Genomic DNA, 14,514 nt, shown 5'->3' on the forward strand with positions numbered 1-14,514 from the left:
CACGCCCAAGGTTGCTGCATTTCCTAGAAGCCCGGGGCGTTGGACCCCAGAGGTGTGAGAATAGGGGCTTCAGGCAGCTGTGGGGATGCCCACGAGTAGGATCTAGAAGGTTCTGAGATGTGTCGATGGAGCTGGGTGGGCACAGTTGTCCCTCTGGTCTCCCCAGCCCCAGCAAACATCAAAGCTGGACACACAGGATAAGTTAGGGACATGTCCTGCCTGCCTCTCCCAACGCCTCCTCCAGGTGGCTTCCCAGCTTGCTGAGCCCTGAGTACCCCCATTGGCTAGACTCTATCCTCCACCGACTCCTTCCCTTCACCGGTCATCATTCCTTCGAGACTTGAAATTAACTTGGCTTTGCAGCAGAAGGATGGACAACCCGAGGAACCCAGGCTCTCTGAGCCGGGCTCTTGCCGCCGAGGAGGGTCCGTGGCACCGCTTTCATCCGGGAGCTGGGCTGACCTGGAAGCTCAGAGAGTTTCAAGGAAGACTCCAGGCTGAATAGAGGGAGAGTCATCTTTCCTCGCCCTACAGTTCCCAGTCCAGACAGGTGCTGTCCAGACTCATGCTTGGGGTCCTCAGGGAGGTGCTTCCTGCTGAGAGTATATGGGTGAATGTCTGAGAGTCACGGTGATGGTCAGGGAGAAAGGACACCGTCAGCAGCTGCACATTAGTGGCCAGGTAGCCTGGGAAGGGACACCATGGCCAGAATGCCAGGTCTAACAGGTTAATGTTTAACTTGGGGCCACGTGTTTTTCCACTGGGTATTTTTATCCTCTGTGCCTGGCAGTGGGCATCTGGGCACCCTCCTCTATGAGCAAAGGAGGGAGGGAGGAAGGGTCCAGGGTGGGGCGGCCCTGGGCAAGACAGAGCTGCAGAGAGGCCGGAGGGGCCGGCTTGGGGGTGAGGGACAGGTGTGGGAGTGGGGGAGAACAGGAGGGGCCACCCCAGCCACATACCTGGTCCCGTAGTGCCCGGCCGAGCACCCAGCTCCTCCCCCTGGAAGGGCAGGCAGAGGCAAAGGGAAGAAAGAGATCTAGGGAAGACCAAGTTTGCTTCCAGGAGTCTGCAGCTTTTCAGGAAAGAGTTACCCTCCTTGGTAATGGATCACTCTCAGATCCCGGACAACCACAAATTAGAGATTTTGCCCTTCTGGAATCACATTGGTCTTATTCATACAGTGAGAGTAAGGCAAAGCTGATGGGTCCCATCTCCCAGGACTATAAGATGGGGAACACAGCCCTGCGCCCAAGGAACCCCTAGTGTAAGGGGTGGAGCCTGCGTCTTAGGACAGAGAGCTGTTCCTTTATATTCAGGAACCTAAACCTGAATTAAAGACACCCACTGGGTCACACAGCACCGAGCTTCCCAAGCCCTCACCATCTTTTGGTCTCCCTCCTTGGCAGTGGGGCGTCTGACCTGAGCTGGTTTGGGGAGGCTGTTTACAGTCCAGTGGCCAGAGTCCTTCTCACCCCTGTCGGGAGGTGCGGGGGAGGGAGTCCCTCAAAGGTGCATCAGTTAGAGCCAGCTGATGCCACAGTGCGTGCTGTGCACAGCCAGCTTCTTTCCTGTCCCTGCTGAGAGCTCCAGATGGGCTTTCAGTTTCTTCTTGAGTCTGGTGGGAAATGGGTCCCCTGCAGACCCACCCACAGCCGTCTCCCCAGCTCACCAAAGGCCTCCCTGCCTTGCAACTCAGCAGCTCGGGTCTGAAGCAGGCCAGGCAGGCTGGTGTCCAGCCCCAGCTGTTGTCTCAGGACTCCCTGAGGGGCTTGCAGGGGAAGCGGTAAGGCTTCTGGAAACTGCTTCCCTCCGGCTGGCCCCACGAAGGGCTTCCTCAACGAGCCAATGAAGGCCCCCAGATCAAGATGGGTTAGGGGGCCTGCTGGAAGAGCAGAGATCTCCAGGGAGGGGTCCCAGTTCTCTCATTGTTCCCCCACGATTGTTTTGAGATGGGGTGTAGGAGCAGGGCTGGGTACCAGAGAGTCTCAGCCCCGCACAGGGAGGAGGGCCATGTGTTGGTGGGCAGCAGTCCTCAAGGCTGTCTCCAGTCATGATGATCACTCTTTCCACCCCTAGCCAAGCTTCCTATAGGTCTTCCCCATCCACTGTACCCTAAATCCCCAGCCAGCTCAGACTTGGCTACTTCTCCGTAAACCAGCTTACACCAGGCACTGGGCTAGGGCCATTCACCCACAGGCCTCCCTCAGGAGAGCCTGGGTGATGAATCTATCTCCATTTTACAGATGAGGAAACTGAAGAGAAGCATCATTAAAACAATTAGCCCAAGGTCACACGGCCAGCCAGTCGGTGGCATAGCTAGGATTTAAACCTCAGTCTGTCTGACTCCAGATCCAGCTAACTGAGAGATCATAACAACCACGTAGTCTGTGTATTTTAAATCCCAGATTTCTTATCAGCTCACTCTTCCCCAGGGATTGAATATAACTGGCTCCTACCCCCACAATCTCTTATTTCCCACCCTAGGAAGTCCTTCTGGCTGCCTCCTCCTGTCTCTTACCATGAAATCAGGGAAGTGGAACAAAGATGGTCCCTGCCCCATGCCCTGTCTTTGAAGATTGTCCCACAGGACTGTGGCATTCATCTGGGGCTCCAAAGTGTGGATTGCTCCTGGCTGCAGAAGCAGGAGTCCCAGACATTGGGGAAGAAGGAGGAGGTCTTCTCTCGGGCCACCTCCCAGAGGAGACTTGGACAGCGCCTTCAGATCCTTTCATTTCCTACTGAGTGTGGGACAGGTGAGGAGTGAGTCAGGATGAAGGCAGGAACTGCCAGCCTTTCGGAGGGTCCTCAGCTTCTGATGCTGATGAATTTTGGGGGGGAATTTGAGGCTATGCCTCTGGGGGCACCAAGAAGTCCCAGGATCCGGAAATCCCCACGTGGCCCTTCCACCCCTGGGGAGGAAGAAATTGAGGGGAAAAGGACACAGGCTTGCACCCATTCCCTGAAATGGAAGCATTCAGTTCCTCATCGGGGTGAGAAGGAAGGGGGAATTCCAAAGACCCCGCTCCAGGGCTCTGGCACCAGACCCAGATCTTCATGCTTTCTTAGAAGCTTTCCAGGAGAGCCGTCCTGACTTCTGGTCTCTTCTGACTGGGTTTGGCAGGTGGTCCAGATCGTGTCCATGTTTGGAGATGGTGTAGAAGGGACACAGCTAGTTTCTATGGCTCCCCCACCCGGGAAATTGAGATGGAGAAAGCTCCTTGCCCCTGAGCCCACCTGAACTGCCTTTCTCTGGCTACCTTGCCCTCAGAGCCCCAGGACCGGAGGATGAGCCTGCCTCCTGCTGGCCACACCCTCTGGAGAAGGGCGAGGAGCCCAGCACTGCTGTGGGGAGAGGAGCATTGCCCATTTACCTCCTCTTCTACACATTCCAGGGTTCCTTTTCCTCACTGGTCAGTACATGCTGGTTTTCTCTGCCTTGGGCTGGGGCCTGTGAGAAATTCTGAGCAGGAGCAGACAGAGGTCCTCAAGATGTCCACACAGAGGCCATGCCATCTTGTGCAGGGGTTATAGACCCCGCATTAGTGCTCGAGAGAACAATAGTAAGAGTTAACATTCCTTAAGCACCTCCAAAATGGAGCACTTTATACAGATTAACCCATTTAATCCTCACAACCACCCTAGGACGTCAGGATGGCGGTCCCCCCTTATAAGTGGGGGGATACCCACTAAGACCCCCAGTGGATGTCCGAAACCATGGGTAGCACTGAAACCTCCACACGCTGTGTTTTTTTCCTACACATACATACCTATGATAAAGCTTAATTCATAAATTAGGCACAGTAAGAGATTAACAGCAGGGGCGCCTGGGTGGCTCAGTGGGTTAAAGCCTCTGCCTTCAGCTCAGGTCATGATCTTAGGGTTCTGGGATTGAGCCCTGCATCCGGCTCTCTGCTAAGCAAGGAGCCTCCTTCTCCCTCTCTCTCTGCCTGCCTCTCTGCCTACTTGTGATCTCTGTCAAATAAATAAAATCTTAAAAAAAAAAAGAAATTAACAATAATAATTAACAATAACACAGAACAATGTAACCACATACGTTATAAAGAGTTACATGAATGTGCTCTCTCTCGCTCTCTCTCCAGATATCCTATTGTAATGTACTCACCCTCCTTCTTGTGATGAGTGAGACGGTAAATGCCTGTGTGATGAGTTAAAGTGAAGGGAATGGCATAGGCGCTGTGACATACCGGTAGGCTGCCATGGACCTTCTGATCTCGTGCCTGGGGGAGGACCCCCTGCTTCTGGACCGTGGTTGACCATGGATGACTGAAACCATGGATAAGGGGAAAGTCCTCTACTATAATACCCACAATTTACAGATGAGGAAGCAGAGGCCCAGAAAGGCTGAGGAACTGGTTTGAAGTCTTACAGCTAGGAAGCAGGATGGGAAGCCAGGCCTTCTACCCTGGAGCCTGAGCTCTTAGCCTCTGCACCTGAAAAGAGCAATACAGGAGCCACTAAACTCATGAGACTAGAGATCTTCCTTGACTTAAGGAGTTACAACCTTAGCCTCGCCTACCTTCAACGTGCTCAGAATACTTACATTAGCCTACAGTTTGGCGAAATCATTTAACGCAAAGCCCATCTTATAATAAAGTGTTGAATATCTCATGAAACCTACTGAATACTGTATTGAAAGTGAGAAACAGATTGGCCATACAGGGACAGAATCATTGTAAGCATATGGGCTGTTTGCCCTTGTGATCGCTTGGCTGATTGGGAGCTGTGGTTTCCCCTGCCCAGCATCATGAGAGAACATTCTACTGCCTCTTGTTAGCTTGTGCAAAGAGCCAAGTTCGAAATTCGAAATACGGTTTCTCCTGAATGCGCGTCACTTTTGCACCATCATAAAGTTAAAAAAAAAAAAATCAATCAGGGGCTTTTGTATTTAACTTTGCACTAAAATTCAATATAGCAGAAATTCGGTTCCTCAGTTACACCAGCCTCCTTTCAAGGGCTCAGTAGTCACACACTGAACGGTGCAGATGCTAAACTTTCCCATTGTGGCAGAAAGTTCTTTTGGACAACGCCCGTCTACAAATTGCTGCCTCTGAAGAATCAAGAAGGAGCAATGGAAAATCATTCTTCAGTTGATAGAATAAAACAATAATTAACAGTATGATAATAATGGCTATAATTTACTGAGAGCTTCCTACGTGCCAGGCGCAGTGCCAAGCTCGTAATCTTTACCCAATCCCAGGCTCAGTAAGGTTACCCAGGGTCAGGGTAGTCAGGAAGTGAATGGAATCCAGGTCTGGGTGACCCCAGGCTGGTCCCTTCCCCGTCCTGCTCTACCCCCTGCTGTGCCCCCAGGAATTTATAGTCCCTGGGGAGAGAAGGGGAAGGCAGATGCATGCATTTCACAAGAACAGGGATTAAATAAATGGGCGCTTAATTAACAACAACACATTTCCGCAAGCCCACTGACCAGAACATCGAGCTAATGAGGTCAAGGTCTTGATTTTGAGCCCTGTGAACATCACTTCACTTCACACAGAGAGAGGCTCATTCTCTGCCCTCACAGCCGCATCCTGCCCCAGATATTGTGATGAGAAGGCTGGGAGAGTGTGACTGTTTCAGCAGAGGCCCAGCCCAGGACAATTTGCTTCAGGCAGGGCAGGGCTGGAGAAGAAGTGTGCTATATGCTGGCAATAAATGGGATGGGAATGTCTTCCACTTCTAGAAAGGATGGGGTTAGTAGAAAGCAAGTTCTGAATGTGGGGTGGGGGGAGATGTAGCGGAAGATAAAATAGAGCTTCTGAGACTTGCTTCCCCTAAGGCAACACTTTGGGGGCTAGGCAGTGTATAGGAACTTTGGAGGGCCTGAGGGTGGGGAGATCTACCTTAGTATCCCATAAGGATTGTTCTATTGTTGGGAAATTCCACTGATATGTCAGCTCCCACGTGTCCTCTGGGGAGATAAGGCCCAGGGAATGACAAGAGCAGATGGTTTAGAGAGCTGGACCTTCTAGACAGAGCTGAGATAATGAAGTCTCGGTGACCACATTGGGCAGGTGTGTGGAAGGTCTCGGGAGATGCTAGTTCATTCAAATGATTTCTTTCCTTTAAACAACTTTCCACCAGGCCAGCACACCACCAGGTTTGGGAGACCCTGATTACATCAGCCTTATGTCAAAAGCATGATCCAGTGACTGGCTGTGGGAGTCAGGATAGGACAGTTTGTGCTACAGTAACAGATGAGCCCAGAAATCTCAGTGGATTCACACCACCAAGGTTTCTTGCTTGCTTGCTCACTTTTAAAAAATATGTTTTATTTATTTATTTGGAGAGAGAGAACACAAGAAGAGTGAGTGGCAGGCAGAGGGAAAAGCAAGCACTAAATAGGGAGTCCGATGTGGGACTCGATCCCAGGATCCTGGGATTATGACTTGAGCCTAAGGCAGCCACCAATCAACTGAGCCACCCAGGTTCCCCCCACCCCCAAGGTTTCTTTCTTGCTCACACAATTTAACCCAGGCAGATTGGCTCGGGCTCTGCTCCACATAGTCGGTTGGGGACCCCAGATGTTGGATACATCGAATTTCAACACATGGCTTCCATGGTTGTGCCTACAGGGACAGAAAAGAGCAGGAGAGCTCTGTACTAGCTCTCTAATGCTTTGGCCTAGAAGTGACAGGCAGCATCTCCATTCAAGCCCACTGGCCAGGACTGCTCTTGTAGTCCCAGCTGATGGTGAGGGGGCCGGAGAGTGGGGGGGGGGGGTATGTGGGCAGAGGGCAAGTAGTAGACATCTCTGCCACTTCACCACTTCTCCTCTCAAAATCTCATTTTCCTCTCCTGTAAAAGAACTCCAAGGTGTCTTTTAACTCTGGGGTTCCAGGTCTCCATGGAATGCTATTCCACAAACATTCCTTAGGTGTTTCCCACCAAAATGTGGACAGCGCTCAGCTGAGTTTGACCTTCCACTCTCAGAGGTGGATTTGATTTGTTTAAAACAATAAAAAGTTATTTGATGACCCAATTTAAAAATGGGCAAAAGATGTGAATAGATATCACATCAAAGAAGATATATCTAGGGGCACCTGGGTCGCTCAGTGGGTTAAGCCTCTGCCTTCAGCTCAGGTCATGATCCCAGGGTCCTGGGATCGAGACCTGCATCAGGCTCTCTGCTCAGCGGGGATCCTGCTTCCTCCTCTCTCTCTGTCTGCCTCTCTGCCTACTTGTGATCTCTGTCTGTCAAAGAAAAAAAATCTTAAAAAAAAAAAAGAAGATATATCTATATGAAATAGACATATATATGGGAAATAGACATATGAAAAGAAGCTCCATGTCATTTGTTATTAAGGAAATGCAAATTAAAACAATATCAAGAAACCACAGCATATCTAATCAAAATGGCTAAAATAAAAAAAAATGGACATTATCAATTGCTGGCAAGGATGTGGAACAACAAGACTTCTCATTCACCACTGATAAAAATGCAAAATGTACAGCCACTTTGGAAAAAAGTTTGCCAGTATCTTATAAAACCAAAATACTCTTACCGTATGATCCAACCATTGCACTTCTAGGTGTTTCCTCAATTAATTTTACAACTTAGATCCACACAAATACCATCACATAAGTATTTATAGAAGCACATTATTCAGAATTAACAAAAACATCCTTGCCAAAGTAACCAAGATGTCATTTCATGGGCGACTAGATAAACGGGGGTATATCTACTGTGTTTAACAGTATTTAGCCATAAAAAGAAATGAGCTGTCAAGCCACACGAAAACATGGGTAAATCTTAAAGGAGTATTGCTGAATGAAAGAAGCCAGTCTGAAAAAGTTATACACCGTATGACTCCATTATATGACATTTTGGAAAAAGCAACTACAGAGATGGTAAACTGATCAGGGGTGGGGAAAGAATTGAACTGATGAAGCACAAGTAATAATACAGGGTAGTAGGGACCATTTTCATACCAAAATGGTGAATACATGACAATCATTGTCACAACCCCCAGAACTTAACAGTGCAAAGAGTGCACCTCAATCTACGTACATTAAAAACAAACAAACAAACAAACAAAAAAACCTTAGAAGATTGGGAGGTCATAGGACAGAAGGTAGAACATGACCAAAGGATCTAACCATCTTACAAAAATTTAAAACCAAGTCTCCAAGAGCCAAGACAGAGGAAGAGCACATAAGCACTGTACTCTGGTTGATTAAGTTGTTTCCCAAAGAAATATGGGTCAACAATATGAAATAATATACATGTACACTGGAGTCGACCAATTAAGGAAATGGATAGCAGATGATGAGAGCCAGGTTTCTGGCTGTTGGAATGAAAGTTTACATACAAGTTAAGGGGAGAAGGTTAGAATGACCCATGTGGTAATAGAGTTGGGGCCATGTTTAGCTTAATACAAATACAGATGGTTACATAAGTAATACTTATAGAAACGTATACATACATGGGCTAGTACATGTATATCTCCTTTCTCTGTCAACTAGAAAGGACTATAAACAACTCTACCCCAATACCGATAAGCACACCTAGCACTCATTGGTTTCTATACCCCAGGGCTCCTTGGAGTAAAGGCTGATTTCGGGACTGGGACAGGAAATATACAAGATGAGCCCAGAGTGTCCTGTAGTGTCAGAAAGTAAGGAAGTTCTCAAAAAACCCCAAAGGAACCAACTGAAAGAACTCCCAGTGGCCAAAGATGGAACAATTCGAGAAATGAAATAGTTTGGATTATAACCTGAAGTATAAAATAAATTTTGATGAGTTCATATTGATAGAAATAAATAATTGAATAAATAAATTGGAACAAGGAGACAAATCTCCTATGCAGAACCAAATGCCATATAATTATGTAGATGTTTCAGTCTCAAGGAGGGAGAACATAGTGCCTCAACCCTTCAGTGTAAGCTGGGCATAGCGACTTCCTTCCAAAGAGAACAGTGTGGCAAGAGCTGGGGCAGGGGGCGGGGTGGTTGCAGGTGGAGGAACGGGGGAGAGTATCTTTAAAGTGGAGAAAATTGAACAAGACCACCTCAGCCAGATGATCAAGGTCAGTATCCACAGTGCTAAGCTATATTGGTAATTTGTACCCTTGATACAATGGGAGGAAAATGGCACTTTATCTCTGTATTCTTCCTTCATAAATTCTGAACTCGAACCTAGTTGGGAGAAAAACACCAGACAAATCCTAACTGAGGACATTCTACAGAAATACCTGCCTGGTACGCCTCAAAAATGGTCAAGGTCATCCAAAACAAGGAAATGAGGAACTGTCACAGCCAAGAGGAGCCTAAGGAGACATGATAACGAGCTGTAATGCCGTATCCTGGGTGCGATCCTGGATAAGAAAAAGGGTATTAGTAAATCTGAAAAAAGTAAGGACTTTAATTACCAATAACATATCAATGAGTTCATTAATGAGAACAAATACACCATGCTAATTGAGATGTCTACTAGAGAGGAACATGGGTGTGGAGTACATGGGAACTCTGTATTGTCTTGGCAATTTTTCCGTAAGTCTTAAAGTATTCTAAAGCAAAGAGTTTCTTTAAAAAATGCTATTTGAAAGTTCAAAGAATAATTGGATTAAACTGGGTAAAGAAAAAAAAAGTTTGATTCTGATGTGATGAGTTTAATTGACTTTAAAAGTGCTTGTGAGTGAATCAAACCGCAGGAAGCCGGGCAAGAAAGCTCTAGAGGGAGGGGAAGCTTCAGGGTGGGTTCGCCCCTGGAAGGAAGGGGCCCACGCGCTGGGATAGGGCAGAGACAAAGACTTGCTCTTTGGCCTTTTCCATGTTGTACCTGTTGATAGAAATAAATAAAATGTAAATCAAAACCAAGAACAAAAATGTACCCAACGAGCAGCCTGATCAGAGTAACTATTCTCTTCTGAGGTAAACTTTTTGAAGTATAACCTCACTCGTTTACTGAAACAAAACCCCACCAGAACCATTTCTGACCCCACCTAACAGGGATCTGGTTGCTCCTTGTGCCCTGGGGCATGCAGGTGGGTGGACAAGGTGGTGGAGGGGACAGAGCACGGCCAGCAGACTTCCGTCCTACTCCCCAGCTGTGTGACCTGGGAGAATAACCAGCCTCTCAGCCTCCGATTCCTCCTCCCTGACATGGGGCCAGAAATCCCCACCTACCTGGTGGTGGTGGGAAATTGGAGAGAGGTATGTGAGCTAACAAGGTTTTCTGCGAATGCTGGCAGCTAAAGAGCTGGAGGACACGCGGATTAATCCAGGTGGACTGGCCTGGATTGTGTAGACGATGGGAGAAAAGAAGGCCTTGTTGACTGGGCGGGAAGGCTTGAGGGGTACATTCCAGGTATAGGAGCCACAGGAGCATGGGAAGAGGATGGAGGGGCAGCCCCCTCAGAGGGGAGAAGGGGGAGGCCTGGAGGGGCCAGGGAGGAGGTTCTGAGGTGGGCCAGGTCTCCACACCCTGGTGGTAAATCCCTCTAACGTTTGTCAGCCTCAGTGACCTCTTGAGTGACCCTGGTAAGTTTTAAATAAAAAAAAGAAAAGAAAAAAAAAAAGGGAAGGGGGGTTCATCTGGAGAAAGAAAATGGACCAAGGCTAGAACCTGCACCAGAGCCAGAAAAGGGCCCCTGCTCTGAATGGATCTAAGGAACAATTCAGGGGGTATTTCTGCTGGGAAGGCCTGAAAGGACAGTGTGCTCCCTGAGTCTGTCAGAGGCCTGGAGACTCAGGTTGTCCAGTCCCCCGCTTTCAACAGGGAGGGGCTCCCCATTCTGAGGAACAGACCTGTGCCTCCCCTCTGAGAGTGGGCAAGAGGGAAGGAGGGAGTTGAGGACAGGAGCTGGGTCTCCACCTTCAAACTGGAGGCTGCTGCGGGCAGGGGCTAGTTTTTTCCCCCACGCTGGGGGCTCCTCAGGAGCACTGCTGTGTAGTCTTCCTCAGTATCCTGCATGGAGATCTGCCCCGGGGCATTCTGGGGTTGGGGGGACAAAAGCTCCTGCTTTCTTGAAATTGTGCCCTCCACAAATCAGGTCAAAGGACCAGGGCTAAAAGAAAACAAAGAGGAGATTTTGTTGTTCTGCTACTTTCCATAATTTCAAAACACGTTTTTCCTGGCCCTGGGAGAAGATGCCTCCCTTGGACCACGCCAGGCCCTTGGTTGGGTAGCAGCGGGAAAGCGCCAAGGATCTGGTTCTTGCCAAAATAAATCCCTCTCCTGACCATCGTGGCCTGCAGGGCTGAGGCGGGCCCACCCACCCCCTCATGGCAGGGTCTTCGCGGGGCCGCCAGGCAGAGGCCATGGTAAATAGTTTAACTGTGTTTATGCAGCAGTAATACGCGTGTTACCTTTCACAGCATTCCAGAAGGCAATCACGGGTGATTTACCTCGTCCCTAGCGGCCGCCAGTCCCCGTGGTAGGTGGGTGGCCTCTGGGGCCCCGCTCTGCCATCCCAGGAGAGCTGTTTTCTAAAAAGACTGCCCCTACCTTGCCATGCCCCACCATGTGTGTGTTCCCAATCTGGGGATTCCTCAGCAGCCTCGGCAGGGGCTTCTGTGGAGTCTAAAAGAAACTGTCAGGGGCCACACCTTCCCTTCTTCTCACCTCTCAGGCTAGAGCAGCCGGTGTTCGGGACTTCCGCATTGTGTTCATGGGGACGAAGGGATGCAGGCCCCAACCCTGCTCTCCTCACGAGCTCCGGTGCTCGTTACTAATAACGAGTCACCTTTGTCGAACCCTTACTGGGGTACCAAGCCCCAGCTCCCATGCCTCATAGCTTGTGAAGGAGGTTCTGTTGTGAGCCCCTTTTACAGACAATAAAACTGAGGCTGGGAGAGTTTATGTAACATGGCCAAAGACACACAGTGAGTGACAGAGTCTGGACATAACCAGGCAGCCTGAATTCTCAGCCTCCATGCTTCTCCTCCTTTCCCAGTCCGTGAGCAAGCCCAGCTCTGGGATGGGGTGGGGTGACTGGCTCAGAAGTGAAGTCCAGGCCACAGAGGATGGCCCCTGCGCATGCTGGTAGTCATGAGTGGGCAGGGGGTCTCCCATCCAGAACACACACGCGTGCAGGCATCTCCTGCATGGTGTCCATGCCCACACTTGCACATGGCACATGTGGATATGATATGAACATATGTGTGCATACCTGCACCCACAAACAGCACTGTGTACTTCCCCTAGGTCTAGATCTAGATCTTCACCCTCTATACATGAGTTCACCTTGCACATGTGTGTTCCTCACACATGTGTATTCCTCAAACACGTGTTCCCAAAAGGACACACACATGGGCAGATGTGCACATAACACGTGTGTGCACCGAAAGTGCACCTCCTTCCTTTGACCTTCGAGCTAAGTGTCAGCCCTAAGACAAATGAGCAGGAGTCGATGTCTTCTTACCTCACGTGTTTGCTCAACCACTACTTCCTGAGGAGCTATGGTGTATGGAACCTTATGCTGGGGACTGCGGTGGCAGAAGCCAACCAGGGCCCAGTCCAGCCTCTTAGGGACACCTTAGGCAGGGCAGAGGCAGGCTGTGAGCCTGTGGCCAGTCATCTCTATTACCAAGGGTCAGCCTGGGGGGATGCAGGCTCAAAGTAGGCTCCTCTCTGGTGACGGCATACCTGCCTCCAGAGGCCAAGCTACCTGCCTGCTTCTGGGCAGCCCCAGGACCTTGAACTTTCCTGCAGGCTTGAGGTCTGTGGATAGCCCAGCTAGAGACTCTGGATACACTGGGTGGGCCCAGGGCCTGTCCCCCACATCCTCAGAGTGGAAGCAGCAGCACAGAATCTCTGAACAGTCAAGTGGGTATGAGTCAGCAAGCAGGACCAACACTGCCTGCCTGCCTGCCTGGCATCCCAGCAGTGTGCTGGTCTGGCCTTGCCCACACAGCTTCCAGAAAAGTCCACAACATGAGCCTTCCCGAGGCCTGGCCCTTCTGTCAGCCCTGCCGTGCCCTGCCCTGTACTGCACTTTGCACTGGCCCCACTAGACCATGAGGGGCCAGAACTTTTGCGCAGTATCCAGTACCCCAGTGCCTTGCCAAGAAGAACTAGGAGCTGGGAGCCCGGAAAACAGCCTACTGGCCAGGACTGGCCTCATGAATACGTGACCAAAGAGCCCACACGTAAGAGGGCCCCGAGGCTGGCTTAGAGCTCTGCGGCTGCCATCTTGAAACTCCTAATAGCTTTGAACAAGGGCCTGGCAAACTGTGTAGCCCACCCCGCCACTGACTGAGGCCCTCTGTGGGTGAGCCTGGCAAGGCCCAGCCCACTCCCCGCCTTCCTGCTGCTTGTGTGCCCCTCGGCCACCCTCCGCCACTGCCAGCTCGGCCTCCTGCCCTGGGCTGGCCCCAGCCGCGGGGATGTGGGCGGCTGTGGTTTCCCGGCGCCCACAGCGTGGCCACAGTGTTTGAAGACGCACTTCAGCGGTGTCCTCAGACTGTGTTCATTCTGTCGCCCAGCCTACGGCCACCCTTGCCAGCTCCTGCCCCGTGCTTGTTTGCCGCTGCCGCCCAGGCCGTGAGGAGCTGGGAAGGGGGGCCCCATTCGTGTCACACTCAGCTTCTGGTTCCAAGGTCCTGCAGAGACGGCTCAGCCCGAGCCCCACCCGACAGCCACCAGCCATCCGCTCTCTTACCCTCGGCTGCCTTAGCTGGAAAGTGGGGCCAACATGTTTTCCCAGTAGCATTGTTGGGAGGACCCCTGGGGATGCCGGGGGAGCACGGGTAGGAAGCCTGGCACAGAGTGGGTGTGAGGAGAGCATTTAATTTCAGCTGCTTAGTAGCTCAGCATTTACTGAGTGCCTGTGAAAAGCCGAGCCAGCAGAGGACAGGCCGCTGCTGTGGGGCTCGGGGGCTCGGTGCAGCGGGGGCAGGCAGCAGCAGGCAGAGCCTGTGAAAGCGGAGCGGGAGTGCAGACAGAACACTGTGGTGCCAGCCGGAATGTGGCGGGGGCAGGGGGTGCAAACCCAGGCCCAGGGAAAGGCTGTCCCTTGCCTAGACGAGGACTCAGGAGCCTGTGTCTCTGTCCACTGGACAAATGGGTGCCTGGCTGGCTCTGCTGCATTTCTGGTTGCTCAGAAGGGACACGGCCCTGCTACTCTGCAGCCGTGTGCCATGTGAATGGGCTGTATCCCGCGTCCATCTTTGGGGTACGAGTCATGGTCTTCTTGGTGGGTTGTGGCCATCGTCTGTGCCTCTGGCCCTCCCTTCCGACCATTACTGAGAACCTCCTGCATCCCCACCCCTGCAGAGGCTCAGTGGCCATTCTTGGGACATATCACAGCAGTCCCCAGGGTTCGATCCCAAGCCAACAGCCTGCCTTTTGCCTCCTTGGAGCCGCTCCATTTATTTCCATGCCGCAGCGTCCTGGGCACCCCGGGGGGGGAGTCCGAGGCTCCTGCACAGGGAAGGCATAGCTGTCTGTGGGGCCCCTGTGCTTACCACCCCTTCCTGCACTCAGACCCTCCTCCTGCCCATCTCTTGAAGTCACCTGTCTTCCAGGGGCCCGGTGGGCCCTGAACAGGGGGT

This window comes from Mustela nivalis (genome assembly GCF_964662115.1).
Source record: "Mustela nivalis genome assembly, chromosome: 5".
Classification (NCBI taxonomy): Eukaryota; Metazoa; Chordata; class Mammalia; order Carnivora; family Mustelidae; genus Mustela; species Mustela nivalis.